Genomic DNA, 16,390 nt, shown 5'->3' on the forward strand with positions numbered 1-16,390 from the left:
GTAATGCTGTCCAGGTCGGCTCTCCTGAGCGTCTGGGGCAGGTGCAGTGATGCAGTGAAGGGGTGCTGCCTGAGCTCAAGCTGATCCTACAGCTGGGCACTGCATTTTCCATGTGACGTGCCACGCATCTCCTGCCGTGAGCACGATGACCGTGCGTCTCGTTCCGTGTGCGAGACACGCGGCGGAGCTGGCAGGAGGACGTGATCCGGGGCACTAATGACCATCGATCGCCAGGCCACACCACAGACCCCCCTCCGCCCCCCACTCGCGGGGTGGCCTTTGGGATTGGGTTTGAGTGCCTGGTTCCACTGCCGGGTCAGCAGACAAGCCTGCACTGATTGGCGTCCGCTCGTTTCGGCTCTGTTCCTTGGGGAAGGATAAAAGCAGATGCCATGAGACTGTCAGCAGTGGAGGCCCCAGCTGAGGCCTCCTGCCGACGGGGGGTGATTTGTGCCTCTTACCGCCCCAATACTGCCCACAGTTTGTACCTAGGGGGCTTATTTGTTGCCTCAAGGGAGACACGATGCTATCAAAAGGACTTTGACATCTTGTTAATCACCGGGAGCAATTCCGTTTTTGAGTGCAAAGTGGAACGAAGTTCTGAAGCAGAAGTGAGGGTAGAGAGGGTGGGGTCATGCCAGTAGGGGTCTGTAAAGCCGTCAGTCATGGTGGCATGGTTAATCACGTGCAGACGCTGATGAACCCCTCCCAAGTGAAATATTTTGGCAGGTATTTTATTGTGACAAATTGCATCGCTCTGGTGCTTTCTGTGTCACGTTAATGAGGGATCACCACCATTTAACCGACGTGGGAACGTGCAAAACCCTTAAGTCCTACACTGTAAGGAATTATTTCACTAAAAGCAAATGTGCTCAAATATAGACGTGTACTATTAAATAAGATCTGATGATTTTTTTAAAGGAAATTAACAACCTTTAAAATACCAAGAAATCTATATTTATTGATTTTTGACTAGGAGTTCAGCCTATAGATTCTCAGGCAGCCGTGGTTTAGAAAGAGATGAGTGCTGTGAAAGTCGGGGTTGTGCGCTACTGTCCCTCATGTTTCAGTCTGGCTCTGCATCGTCGGGCAACAACACCCCCATCCTTTTTAGATTTTGACCTTACCTTTCATCCTCCCCACCCCGTCCACCCCCTCCATCCCTGTGTTTTATTTCATAAAGGTTTCTTGAAGGTAAACTCCAATCCCCAGTCTGTAGTTTGCTATAAAACATTATTCGATTTTACTATTGCTGATTCCCAGGGGGTGACAACGGCAAAATCTCCCGAGAAACGGATCCTCTTACAGTGACTCGGGCTGCGTTTTCGAAGCACGGATCTAAAGCTTCTGAAGGCAGAAAGCAGGGGAAATGTACGTGTTGTACAGTGAAGTTCCTGCTACTTGCTGAAGGCTGAAAACAAAGGGAAAATCTTGCCCTGGGAAAATTATCGAAGAATCACAGAGTGTTTTGACGGAATCAGACGGGCGAGTTCAAAGTTCTTGGTCCGCATCTGCAGCAGGACGGGCTGTCAGAAAAGCAGCCTGGGGGGGAGGGGGGCATCGTGCTGGCGGCTCCCCGCCGCAGCGATTTGAACATCACAGGTGGGTGCGTGAGACGCCCTCTCTGGTTGGTCACACTTTATATCACCTTGTAGCATCCTGTCTCTTCAGCAGCATGACCTGTGGCACTGGACATCCGCCATGCCAACTTTATGTGGTTTTGCAGTACCATGTCTGTTCGGGATCAGAGGGGTGACCTCGGGCAGTGGCTGGAGAAAACAGGGGGAGTCCAGGGGGTGGTTGGGGGGGGGGGGTGGTGGCTAGATTTAGCACAGAGTGGTGTCCCTGGTGTTAAATAAACGCAGGTCAATGGAACTTATTCAGTGAATGAAACCCAGGGGGGTGGGGGGGGGGTGGTTGTAAGGGAGGAAGAGGAGTGTGGTTACATGACCGGGAAGGGGGAGGGGGGCAGGCTATTGTGTTACTGAAATAACACCAGCATGGTTTTAATTGCACTCTTTCTGTGCACAGCTGTTGGTCCAAATCCAGTTATACACTATGTAGAAGCTTTTCTCCCCGAACTTCCCAGTTTTCCGAGCATACGGGAGCATAAGCTTGGATTCCCATTCCAGGATAACTGGGATGTTGCCTCGAATGATTAAACTCTCAGTGCACTGTCCTTCGACAAACGCTTCTCAACGTCTCCTCACGCAAATGAAATGCTAATTAGCCAATTTGTTCAGGGAGGGGTATCTCCAATAATTAGGATAATTAATGATGCTATTATTCTTAAGTCATGACACCGGTGCCGTCAAAGCCCACGGACAGCGCATTTATGCAGGTGTATAACATGTGTGAAGAGATTCCCCCCCCTGTGCCTGCACAAAAAGGCTCGCTTCCACTTGCATTGTCTACACCGATGTTTCCCAACCCGGTCCTTGGGGACCCATAGTCAGTACATGTTTTTGCTCCTTCCGAGCTGCATGCCAGTCTACATTACTGGGAGCTGGGAGGGAGCAAAAACACGAACTGTCTGTGAGTCCCATGGGACCAGATTGGAAAACACTGGTTTAGAGCAAAGGCATGCCAAATTCCTTGCTAATCCTCCATAAGTGATGCGACTATTACCCCGTACCCTACCAGCCATGTCCCACGGGTGTCCTTAACAGTGGGCAGCATTTAATGCCAATATGGGGCATCCCGCACATAGGCAGTGCCAGGAATGATCTTAATGACTAATCATAATGAGCCCTTGTCCAAAGTGCTAAGATGCATGTTTAATTTGTTTATGCTGCTAACCAGTTACTGAACCAGCGAAGTACAGCAGCCAGTAAGCACTCGTCCCTCCTCCTACTCCTCCTCTTCCTCACTTGCCGTCCACCCCCTGTAAATATTTGTACCGCCGTTTTACCTTCCGCCCAGAAGCATCAGGCTCTTGATGAGAGCCTCTCACGTCTCCCTTCCTGCAGCCTCGCTGATTTGCATATCCACATAATTAGGAGCCGTAGGTGTATGCAGGTCAACGTTTGCGTTAATCTGCGATGCGTATCTTTCCTGCAGCTCTGTCTGCGGGCTCCGTCTGGTTTTGTGTAATGACAACCCCCCCCCCCCCCCCCTCCACGTTTCATCGGTTCATCTATCCACGGTCACCTTTTCACCGCTGTGCCAAATTTATCTGCCCACGTGTTAATATTCCTGTTGTTTGTCTGCATTTTCTCAGCTCGTGTCTATAAACCACCGGGCTGGAAATCAGAGAGTGCCAGCCTGTACCATTCTGCAGTGCTGGGGGGCATGAGTGTGCAGTGGAAGCCAGTGGGGCCTGAGCTGTGTTTGTGATGGCCGTGTGTGTGTGTGTGTGTGGATCATGTATGTATTGCATTGTGGGGACATGGTGGGCGCATGTGTGGCAGTCTTACTCACAGCTTTGTACCTGGGATGTTCAGGTGTAGAGAAATGGGCAGTTTCAGCTGTGGGTTTTGGAACAGTAGCTGAGGATGGCGTCGTATACGATGGGGTTTGTTGGGGGGCGCAGTGATGGGGCGATGGCTGGCATTAGGACATAGCTGGTGGTTCCTAAAAATGGACAGTTGGACCTGCTCAGATAGAGACAGGGACTTTCCTTGGGCTGCAGTCATTTTTAAAAGTCAACTGGGACTCTACCCACCCGTCTACACTGACTTACTCATGGGCCCTCGTCTGTTGCACCAAAATTGTCTTTAAGCTGAAATAATGTGACAGTTATAGTGGTGCACCCTGAATAATGTGGGGAATTTAAATCTGAGGGTAGAAGCGTATTTGGTTGGACCTGCTCAATGGGAGCCACAGTAGCTCGACGTGTCTCTTCAGCTCATCTCTGTCATTATTATGTCAGCTGGGATCGAGTGCTTGCTGCTACATCTGAGCACGTTGCCTGCCGGAAGTGGGAATTCTAAATTCTAAATTCCATTTTGGAGGGCGGATATTCAGTGTGGGTTAGGGACTCGACGCCAGAGAGCATAAACACAGACGCGGTCTGCCCACCGTGCCCCTGTTTTAGCTGTCCCGTGCCATGTGCCTTTCAGCCATCTGGAAGATTGGGCAACTGTCCCTCTGTATCTCTCTCTCTCGCTCTCTCTCTCTCTCAGTCTATTTCCTGAGGTCCATACTGACTTTCGTGCTGTGTGTCTAGCCATCTGTTCATCACAGTGTGTGGTGTAAGGAAATACCTCAATACACATTTTATCCTGCTGTGTCATTGCAATTTATCTCCAGCATGTAGCTCAGTGGTTAAAAAGTGGTCCAGTCTTGCCTTATTTGCATGTATAAATAGGCGAATAACTAAATAATTGCTGGTTATCTAAGACAACCTGAAAATTAGTGAGTCTCTGAGCCTGAGGGATTTTACTGGAGCCATTAGACCAGTGACCAAAGGAGCAAAATGGGCGACTCTGAAGATCTTGAATATAAACAGTGCTGTGCTCATTAAATGCAGCCAGTTCGGCCATGAGTGTGAAATGCTACTTGCGGAACTGACCCGTGTTCGCGCTCATGAATTTTTTTGATAGCCTGTCGTTGTCAGAAGCAAGTGTGTGGTCTTTGTGTTTGCGTGACTTCAGTGAGAGCAAAAAGAAATCCATGGAATCGTTGATGGCGTTCATTCTGGTGCAAACACTACGCTTAGAACTTTGATTAAAAACACCTGCTCTGGCTTAAACATCTTGTAATGATATTACACAAGAATATTTTTCTACAGTATATTAAAATGCCCTCTTTTTGGCGCAGTTTTTCTGGTTGACAGTGGCAGTGTTGGTGAGAGATAAGCTTATTTATGATCAGAGTAGACCTCAAAAAAGGGCAGCACCTGTGTAACATAGCAAATTAAACATCCATCGCATAATTCAGAGAGTCCTTAGCATGTTGTTCGAAACATGGATAAGCAAGTTGCTTTACTGCAACCCAGCTGGAGGAGAAAACACTGGAACAAACTGCATAGCCTGAGACCTCTGCAGTTTGGGTAGGGTGGTTTCTATAAAAAGACAGACTGCAGGTGAGACCACGCTGTCTTTTATGTTTATCTATTTAGCTGTTTAGGACAGGGGTCATGATAACAGGCATGGTAAGTACAGTCAATTAAACACAGCCGTGCTTCTCAAGGTAACATACTCAGAGACTACACTAACAGGAAGCGTAAGGCTATGCATTTAGTAAACAGGTTTGCAGTAAGTTTAAAGCTAATGGAGCTGCTTAATTAGTTAAATACAGCTTCAGCATATCTGGGGTGAAATGTAGCCTGAAATGGTGAAGTTGTTTGTCGTGACATATGGAAGGAATTCGGAAGTTTTGCCCAAGGAGTTGGGATTGTTCCATCACCAAGATCTTCAAATGGGCAAAAAAGATGTGATTATGATTTCTGACCTCTAAGAGACAGGATAGTAATATATCCCGAATTACATGCCCCTGAGGTCTTGATGAGGTGTGTGGTTTGGTGAGCGTTTGCTGGTACTATGGAGTTGCACCCCAGACAGAGAGAAAGAGCTACAATTACCATTGTTGGAACTCAACTGCTTTTATGCAAAGCAATGCATCTAGGAATAAATTAAGACTTTTCCATTAAAAATGTCATTAGGCGAACAGCCCCAAAACGTTCTCTTGTGTCTTGCTTGGGTTAAGTTCATTACGGTCTGAATTCCAGGGACGTGCTCAGGCATGTCTGCTGTGACCGGGCCTAGCAGGTCTGAGGAACGTTTCCCCCGGGATTGCGGCGGGGAGGCGTGACGTTGGACGCCGCGCTCTTGCCGCCTTGACCATCTCGACCTTATCTGATCTTGCTTGCTTGGCAAAACTTCACAAGCTGCTTCAAGCCCTTTCTTTGCAGTCGGGGGGCCTGGAAGCATTTATCAAAAGAGACTAGTGCTGCATGTTAGAAATAAAAAATAAACGTAGTATGATAAATGACTAGGTTGACAGTACAAGTGGAGCACATCCGGCCCTTCGCCAGGGAAGGGGTGCCCAACAACATCTCTCAGTCTGGGAGAACGAATCATGTCAGTCCGGGAAGAGCTACATTAGACTGTGCAGCTGGTTTTGTGTACAGTTCCCTGTTATGCCCATGTGTACGGTAAGGTTGGTCAGTGTTCTGAACCATTAGTCCATCCATCTTCCCAGTAAGCATGGGGCGGAGGAACATACCACGCAGTATGTGTGGAAAGGGAGCACAGGCACATGTTCCTGCTATGGGCAGTTTAGAAGTGCCAGTTGGTCAGCTTCAAGTTTCTGTAGTGCAGGAGGAACCTGGAGCGCATGAAAGAATTCTATGTGATGTGAAGATAACATAGGAACTGCACACACATAGAGCAGGGTGGCATTCAAAGCCATAATGCTAAAGGAGTGAGAATACTATACTGCGCTATACCATACTGTGCTATACCATACTGTGCTATACCATACTGTGCTATACTATACTGCGCTATACTATACTGTGCTATACTATACTGCGCTATACCATACTGCGCTATACCATACTGTGCTATACTATACTGTGCTATACTATACTGCGCTATACCATACTGCGCTATACCATACTGTGCTATACCATACTGTGCTATACTATACTGTGCTATACTATACTGTGCTATACTATACTGAAGCCACTTGTGCAAATGTGACCTGACTTAGGAAACTAGTAGGACTGGTTATTTAATAGCCCAGATGTGAGCCGAACCGTTTTCAGCATTATGATGAAAAATCACCGCAAACTAGATTTTGTGGCATGCCTTAGCTCTAACAACTCTTTAAAAAAAAAAACAACGTCCTGGCGAGAGTCCTTGGCGAGAGTTTCAGCAATCCACCTTGGGCCTTGGTCCCGCCCAGGCACAAGCATAAGGCTGTATGAAGCGAACGATCTCAGCGAATGTCCGGCGTCGTGCTAGTGGGGACCATCAACGTGGCCCGTCGACTGGCAGGTTTATTTGCAAAGAGCAGCCAGCAGTGGACTGTCAGAGAGGCAGATGGCCAATCCGCATGCCGTGTGAACAGTGATTAGAATGTAGCTGCAATGGACCTGGCAGCAAACACACACACACACACACACACACATATGGGGCAAAAGGCACAATTGCTACTTGTCTGGAAACTGAGGACAGAGTTTAAGGGTTTTGAGATGTTTCAACTTCTTCTTCAGAGAAACTTGAATTATCTCTCCTTCATAAACGAGAGCTTGACCTGTGGTATTTATCCTTCAAATGAGAGCTGAGGTTGGCACGTCCGTTTAGTTAATGTTCCGATTCTCAGGGCCTGGCTGCTTTCAGGCGCTCAGTCCATGGCAGTTATTTGCTCAACGTGTTCCACTCAGTGAAACGGACCGCAGTGACGGATGTACATACTGAACATCCAGGGTAACTAATACAACACTGATGATGCTTAAAAACGAATTTTGTTTGTGTCTGTGCATGTCTTTAGGCTTTATATATTTAAAATGATGCTCACATTGCTGGTTAATTTATTAAACCTCCCTAAAGTTGACCAGTAAACCTCACTTTAAGCTATGAAATTAACACATTTTCTCCACATTGTTTAAAGTAGGGGTTCCCGTCCTCCAGTCTGTGAAATGGTGCTGGTCCACAGTCAGTATTCCACTGGACCGTGGAAAGCTGGGGGTTTTGCAGAGGGGTTGGTTAATTCAGAAAAATATACAATACCTTTTAATGTTTTAACTGAAAAAAAGTGGTTAAACTTGAGAAATCGGCAATCTATTTGCCGAGAATCCCCGTGGGCGTGGAATTTTTCAGTGACGTAGACCAGCCCGTGAACATCAAAAGGTTGCATTCAATTAATAAAATGATTAAAGAAAAATTGAATTGAGATTTTATTAAGACTGCTGCTCAGTAAGTAAACCCAGAAAGGTCCATTATGTGAAACTATCAGGCTTGACTTCCATCTTCACTTAACATTTTGGCATTTTAATATTTAGATTAATTGTCACATAGGAGCCAGCTTGACAGGTTTTTTCATTAATAGTACAGGGCTTTACGTTTTGTACGCCGGTGAAGTTTCTGTACTACAGGCCGCCATCATAAAGTTGTATGATGTTATTTTATATAAATACGTGGTATATATATGTGTAGGGTTGATATTGAGAGATAATGATACATACTTTGTTACCTGGCACAGTCATGTTAATGTTAACGTGGCAAGAGCATCACATTAAAAGAATTGCAACATATTACTAATTATGCAAACGGGTTTCAGACTGCGGAGTGTGTCATTTAATATGACAGTATTGGTACCTTCTTATTGTGGATTAAATTTGTTTAAAATGTAAAAACCATGAAGCTGCTGAGCAAATGTCTTTTTCACAGTGACTTTAGAGCTGCGGTTTTTACCTTGGTATTTTAACCTGTCTGTCTAGTTACAGCTGAACTGGCAGGAACACCTTAAAACCAAATGCTACCTGCTGCCTTAGTTTATTTATATGTAGCATTAGTAAAGCAATGCCTCTGTCATTCAATTACTAGATGGTTGTGTTTAAACTGATTTAAATGGCTTAATGGGTGCTATGAATTGACTAGACCCACAAGTTGTGGAGTGGGATTTGTTTTGACAGGACTCTACTGTCCTATGCAGATCTGCTCCTTATCAAGTCTTTATTTTTGGCATGAAGTCACAGGAAGTACGGGGTTGCCTTCATTAGTCATCACTTTGATACAGAATGCCAGCTGTTCATGAGCGTAATTGCTGTAATGCTCCATGGATTCCAACAAGCAGCCATCGGTTTAAAAAAAAAAAAAAAAACGCAAAACACTTTTATTTGCTCTTCATCAAAAATGTGAACTTCCCACTAAGGCAGCATCAGATGAGGCGATCGTTTCCCGAATTCTGCACTCAAAAGGCAGAGATCTCTCAGATGGCTGTGAGCTCCAGCCGCTACTCGACAGCGGGAGCGCTTTCGTAACGGGTCCGACAGCAGAACGCCGTGGTTGGTGCCTCTGGAATATAAATCCGCTCACTCAGCAATCCGTCTTTCCCGGAAAGGTTTCTGGAAGTCAAAGGTACTTCAAGAAGCTCAGCAAAGAGCAGTGAGACCTCGCTTCACATCGTCTTCTAAGCAAGATTATATATCAGCAAAATCAAAGGATGAATGAATTCGTTAATTGGGCGAGTTAATTAGTCGAGTGTTAAGTTCAGTGCTGGTTCCACGGCTCAACCTGTACTGCAAGGTGATGCTGTGACTTGTCATGCTATAATTCAGCCCTGTGTTCACGATCCACATCCATGTTACTTAACTACTCAGCAGTAAAATTCAGGCTCTTGTTTTTAACCCTTAAGGGTCCTACTTTATGTCCTCAATTTCTTTGCTTATCTTTAAATTCCAGGAAACTTTAAGTTCACCAGAGGTCATCTAAGGTCATCACACCTTTTGGTATATATGTAAACACACACCTTGCAGAAATTTTCCTAGGAAACGTTTTCTTGAAGCTACACTGGAGTAAGAGAAGAATCCATGGTGTCAAAGGGGCACTGGGTAACATTAGGTTAACATTCAGGAGGGTAGTGAGGTGGAGGTCAGGAACGTAGCACTGATCGAACACTCTTACAGCTTATCTGGCAGGATGGAAGCGTCCTGCAGGCTTTTCAGGGTGTGCAGTTGCTTAGTTGGCCTCCAGAGAAAGGCTCTGGAGAATGTCTTCAGCACAGAGCCTGGAACCTGCCTCGACTTCAGGAACCTGATAGCCGCTCCACTGCCAGACGCATGAGGTCACCCTGACTCGCCCGCCAGCCGCCCTGTATCCCTGCATTCCTCTAGCTTCCCAGTATCAACAGCTTCTCGCGCCTGCAATCATCACAGACAGATTCTCCGTGTCCACATAGTGATCCTGGCACCGGCCAGTGCTCCATCTTCATTAGCCGCGGAGATCATTCAGCAGGACTGAGGGCGAAATTGTTGCATTAATGTTGTTCTAAGCTGCCGTGAGCTTGACTCTGGCCCCAGGTTTGCCAGGATGGAGTTCGCTTGTTCTCTGCAGGTTCCATTTTCTCCGAGTTCTCCAGCTTCCTCCCGCGATCCAAAGATATGCTTTCAGGTAAATCTGTAATTTTACATAGCCCTTTCATTGTTTAATATGTGAGTGCAAGTACCCTGTAATGGATGAGGGACCGAGGCTTAAGATTCTGATCAAATAACCCATGTCTGAATGTAGACAGATGTGTTTATGTTCTCATTTTGTGCAGGTAATCTGACAGTGAGCGGATAGAATCCATCATCTGTGACTACATTTCATTTTCATTTTGACAGCATCACATTTATTTTTTTCTAAAATTTGCTTGAGGAGTGCTACAGGTTCCTAAAATATGTCGGGGGGGGGGGGGTGTTTCTTGAGAGACCTCATTCATGAGATGCTATAAGCAATGACCTCAGTGACGTCCATATGCTTGTCATTTCATCAGGATTCACATGCCGGATGAGTTCCCCGCGTTTCCCGTAAAGTTGGTCCCTCTGTTCTTCAGTCTGGAAACCAAACATCTGAGGGGAAGGAAGGGCTACATGGTTTAGGCTGATTGACTTAAGCCGTCTACTTTATTATGATACAGTTCAGCCGGGGCAGGGGGCTGAAAGGGAATGGAGTCTCCCAGCAGTGAAGCAGGTGTGTCCATGCAGGATAGATGGTCACACCAACCTTATTCAGCTCTGATTGTTTTAGGACGTTTCAAACCAAATGGGTGCTATGATTCTGTGAGTATTGGTGGTGAAACCTCCTTGTTTGCATTTTTGCAGTAATGTTCAGTAAAATAAGCCAAAGGGATCTGACTTTTAATGATGCTCCACCTTTTGAGCACAAACTCCCACGAATGCCCTGGAAATAACAGCGTTATGGAAACCGTGATGGGAACGCTAGCTGAAGATTCTTGTTTTGTATGGAAGTTGGTGACCGGACACATTTGTGAGTGTCTGCTGCTGTGGTTGCTGCTTCATGAATAATAGTCTGAATTGTACCAGGAACAGATCCAGAGTAAACACAAGTCTTCTTGGCCAGTGGACCTAGGTCCTAGTCCTGGAATGACAGAGTATATGCAGCTGTTCATCTAAACACTTCATAGTGCTAACTCATAGTGTGCCTAGCATGTGCTAACTGAGCCTCTTAGTATTCCAGTTGTTGTTTGAAATAAACTCTGTATTCATCTGCACACATTGCAGTCCACCAGGAATAGCATTACAGTGTCTGTACAGTCTGATGTCTGTAAAGACAGGAGGAAAACTAAACCTGGGGCTTTGAACAGTCGGATTGTTGTCTGTCTCTTAGCCTCTTAGCTTACCTGCCGATTTTCGCCATTAGCCTGCTAGCCAGCCTGTCAGAGTTGAATCTGTCGTGTTGCAGAAGCTCACCATGTGTGACTATGGTGCGTTTCGTTTGATCTGCGCTGACCGAGCTAATAGCGAAGCGATTCAGATATGGAGCAGAAAGCAAGGTCTGTCCAACTGCAGCAGTCTCTCCGGTCAAACGGTTGTATTCCCTGGAATGGTCTTGGTTTTTTTGGCAAAGCACATCACATGACCTGCAAGGTAATCATGTTTTATTTTTGCCCTGCAGTACTGCCTGGCCGGGCGGGGGGTGAGGTGATTTATTTGTCCTCTATGCATCTTTTGAATTAACCTGAGCCTCTCCCATAGCCCATGTAGCCTGGCCTGATGGGGGCGCTAGGCTGCCAGCAGCGGCCTGGAAGCCTCAGAGGCCTGCTCAGCCGTCGCACGGCCTGTGCTGTCCTGCCTGGTATTAAGGTGCTTTCCCTTTGACGGGAATCACATTCTGATTTCTGTGCGGATTGTCTTTTTTTCTAACGATTCACTCCACATGGTTTCAGCATTTGAACTGTCTGGAATTTCTGCTGGATTATATGGACACGTTGTCATGTGGAGGCCATAAACTTCATTAGTCATTTGGAACTCTTTTGAAGCTGTTATCAATTACATTTTTCAGCTTAATGGTTTAATATTTTGCTCACAAACAATCAATGTCTATACTTGTTTAGAAGAAATGTTTGGCTAAAGGCTGGTGTGTGTGAGCCCTATGGGAACCTTGTTACCCAGTATGGTTTTGTGTGTAATTATTACTAATACTAAAAATAAATCCCGGATTTTTTATTTATAAAATCATGAATCAGTTTTAATGAATTAATGATTTATTTATGTAAGGGACCGGTGGCCAGCTTCCACATGCGGGTACGCACACGGTGTAAAAATAACCTCACAGTGGGCCCAGGCGCACAGACACACTCAGGTGGCGTTTTCATCTACGGTAGTCGTGGTGACGCAGCGCAGGGGACTGCAGGGAACCTGTCTCGGGAGCTGAAGTTCCCCAATACATGCCCGTCTGCGCGATTCTGCGCGACTCTGCAAATCCTCGCAGCGGAGCGGATGGAGATCCTCTGGCACTTCATGTCCATGCTGCCCTCTTCCTGCCTTCTCTTAATCTCTGCCCACGACTGGGGTCGTTGTGCCCCACACGCTCCTCACTCAGCCGTCGGCCCTGTCGCTGCTGCTAATGTAGGCCGCTCTCAGCAGAAGGCCCACCACTATTTAAACACCGCCCATAAAAACAGATCAATCTCTGATCGCTCATCCTGAGCCTGCTAAGTATCTTAATGGGCACCCCTCGAAGGTACATACGCTGAAACATGCCAAAAACACGCTAAAAGCCACTAACCTCATTTTCCCGTGTTTTGTGCTTGAAAGCCCGTGACTGTGGGTTTTGGTTTCGCCCGCAAATGGGGTCAGCCAAGTACCCGACACTGCCTGTGACTGCATAATGGGTAATTGTAGGTTTGACAAAAAAATGCAATCAAATCTAATCCAAGGTTGTACCCAGCACATGAACGAGTGGAAGAAAATTGTTTTTCGTGCATTTGGGGGAGAGGAAGTTTCCTGTGTGTAAGAGATGGCTATTATTATGCTCTTATAATTGGATTTCTTTCTACCCCCTCTCAATTGTACGGCACGGAGAAAATACGACAAAAACCCTGGAGGAAATGTAAGAATTGTTTATTAATGGAAATGACCGTGTTTCCTTCTCAGTAGTGAGATTATTTATTTGTGCTAATGGAGAGGCCGAACACAGGGCGGGATGTTATTGTTTTTTAAGCTGCCCTGTTATTAGTCCTGTGGCTGATGGACAGGCGAGCTGCGGATGTGCATGCAGGTCACCCATCTGTGAGCTGGGCTTGGAGGACAGGCGAGCTGCGGATGCGTACGCAGGTCACCCATCTGTGAGCTGGGCTGGGAGGACAGGCGAGCTGCGGATGCGTATGCAGGTCACCCATCTGTAAGCTGGGCTTGGAGGACAGGCGAGCTGCGGATGCGTACGCAGGTCACCCATCTGTGAGCTGGGCTGGGAGGACAGGCGAGCTGCGGATGCGTATGCAGGTCACCCATCTGTGAGCCGGGCTGGGAGGACAGGCGAGCTGCGGATGCGCACGCAGGTCACCGATCTGTGAGCTGGGCTTGGAGGACAGGTGAGCTGCGGATGCGCACGCAGGTCACCGATCTGTAAGCTGGGCTTGGAGGACAGGCGAGCTGCGGATGCGTACGCAGGTCACCCATCTGTGAGCTGGGCTTGGAGGACAGGCGAGCTGCAGATTGATACGCAGGTCACCCATCTGTAAGCTGGGCTGGGAGGACAGGCGAGCTGCGGATGCGCACGCAGGTCACCAATCTGTAAGCTGGGCTGGGAGGACAGGCGAGCTGCGGATTGATACGCAGGTCACCCATCTGTGAGCCGGGCTGGGAGGACAGGCGAGCTGCGGATGCGTATGCAGGTCACCAATCTGTGAGCTGGCCCGAGAGGACAGGCGGGCTGCGGATGCGTATGCAGGTCACCGATCTGTGAGCTGGCCCGAGAGGACAGGCGAGCTGCGGATGCGTATGCAGGTCACCCATCTGTGAGCCGGGCTGGGAGGACAGGCGAGCTGCGGATTGATACGCAGGTCACCGATCTGTGAGCTGGCCCGAGAGGACAGGTGAGCTGCGGATGCGTATGCAGGTCACGTCACCCATCTGTGAGCTGGCCCGAGAGGACAGGCGAGCTGCAGATGCGTATGCAGGTCACCCATCTGTGAGCTGGGCTGGGAGGACAGGCGAACTGCGGATTGATACGCAGGTCACCGATCTGTGAGCTGGCCCGAGAGGACAGGCGAGCTGCGGATGCGTATGCAGGTCACCCATCTGTGAGCTGGGCTTGGAGGACAGGTGAGCTGCGGATGCGTATGCAGATCACCCATCTGTGAGCTGGGCTGGGAGGACAGGTGAGCTGCGGATTGATACGCAGGTCACCCATCTGTGAGCTGGGCTTGGAGGACAGGTGAGCTGCGGATGCGTATGCAGGTCACCCATCTGTGAGCTGGGCTGGGAGGACAGGCGAGCTGCGGATTGATACGCAGGTCACCCATCTGTGAGCTGGGCTGGGAGGGCAGGTGAGCTGCGGATGCGTATGCAGGTCACCCATCTGTGAGCTGGGCTGGGAGGACAGGCGAGCTGCGGATTGATACGCAGGTCACCCATCTGTGAGCTGGGCTGGGAGGACAGGTGAGCTGCGGATGCGTACGCAGGTCACCCATCTGTGTTATTCTATACCTTTGTGCGACCATTGGAACATAAACACACAAATGCATTCATACACAAGAATAAGCAGACTAAACACGCATATAAACACACATGCACGCAAGCACATGCATAAGCACACTCACACATACAAATTCACACACACACACATGCACTCATACACACCCATAAGCAACAAACAAATGCATAACCGCAGTGTGGGAGAGAATTTCACTGAGTCACTGTGCTGAAGTCTGGAAACATTAATTAACTGGATTGTCTCTGTTTTCCTGCATCTTACACACTCGTACGCACAGTGACATCCTCCCTCCCACACACACCAGCATACACACGCTGTCAGGGAAACGCAAACACACACCAGCCGGCAGGCAGTGCCGTCACTGGAACATGCAGTGGGAACTCGCACAGTGACGTGCACACAGCTACACCCACACTGGCCTCGCACTCCATCTTCCCGGTGCACCATGGTACCACTCCACACATCGGCAAAGGCCCCCTCCCCCAGCGCTGTTAAATAGCCGTCGGCTCGGCTGGTGCTGCAGTGAATTATGGGGGCCGTTCGCTGCGTGTCTAGCGCCTGGAGAGAGCTCCGTTTCAGCACAGGGGAGATCAAATGAAAATGAATGTAACGTAAACACATGCCACAGCTGGACGTGGGTGGACTTCATCTCCATTTTCGGGCAGCCGAGCTGGGGGGGGGGGGTTGTTGCGAGGCGAAGGGGGGGGCAGTGGTACTGGTGAGGACCGATGATGTACACCTGCTGCTGTCCTAGAAGCACCCAGGACCTTTCACTCACACAAGGGCAGCTGCCGCGTCCCGAAACAAACTTTATCAAGAGCTCCAGGAGGTATGAAACAGGCTTCTTAGCCCTTTGCAAGTGTCACAGCTTTTGGTCAGAAAAATAAAACACTGGGTTTTGCTCTGGAAAATTGTTCTTTTTCAAGATGGTTGTTACAGACACTCTCTTTCTCTTTGCACAACCTTTTTATTAGATTAAAAGGTTAGATTCAGAGTACTAAACGATCACAATATTTTATTATTTATTTCATTGCTCTGTACCTAAGAAGGACATGTAAGGGTTTAGTGACACTTCATGGGGAAAAGGTTACATAGAAGATTTGCTGCTGTCAGGAACAGTCAGACAAGCCCAGCCTTAACAGTTTATGGTGAAGGACTAAAATAGGATGCAGCCAACCCTTACCAGCGCTGGCATGTTTCGTTAAGCCGTTTTAATTGGCTGGCTGCTGTCATGTGACGGAATGCACATTGTGGGGCAGTGTGAGCTCTCTATGTGCGTGACAGGCCGAGTCATTAGCGCGTGTTTGCAGGCAAACATGCCATTAAGATTATTTACACGTAGTGAAGCCGCGGGAGACGGCTCTGACCACAGGTACAGAAGGCGTCTGTGCTGTTAATTAAAGCTCGCTTCATCGTTGTCATGTTGGTGAGCCTCAGACAATAAATCTGCGAGAAAGAGGATTAAGCCTTCAAGCAATCTCCATGTAAAATAGGCTGATTCACCAGGCAAAATGTGATTTCATGTGTTTTTATTAATATCTGTTACATATGTATGTCACTGGCTTTTTTTTTTTGATGTATTATGGTGCACATGCAGTGAAAATGTGGCACATTGCCTCAGCTGGCAGCACTGTGACCTCACACCTCCAGCTTTGGGGGTTTGAATCCCATCTGTGCGTGTGCAGAGTTGACATGTTTTCCCCATGCTTGTGCAGGCTTGTGCATATTTTTTTTTTTCCTGTTGTTCATGAACAACTGAACTGATATCTTGGTCTGAGTCTGTG

Source organism: Paramormyrops kingsleyae, chromosome 23 (genome assembly GCF_048594095.1).
Source record: "Paramormyrops kingsleyae isolate MSU_618 chromosome 23, PKINGS_0.4, whole genome shotgun sequence".
NCBI classification, from domain to species: domain Eukaryota; kingdom Metazoa; phylum Chordata; class Actinopteri; order Osteoglossiformes; family Mormyridae; genus Paramormyrops; species Paramormyrops kingsleyae.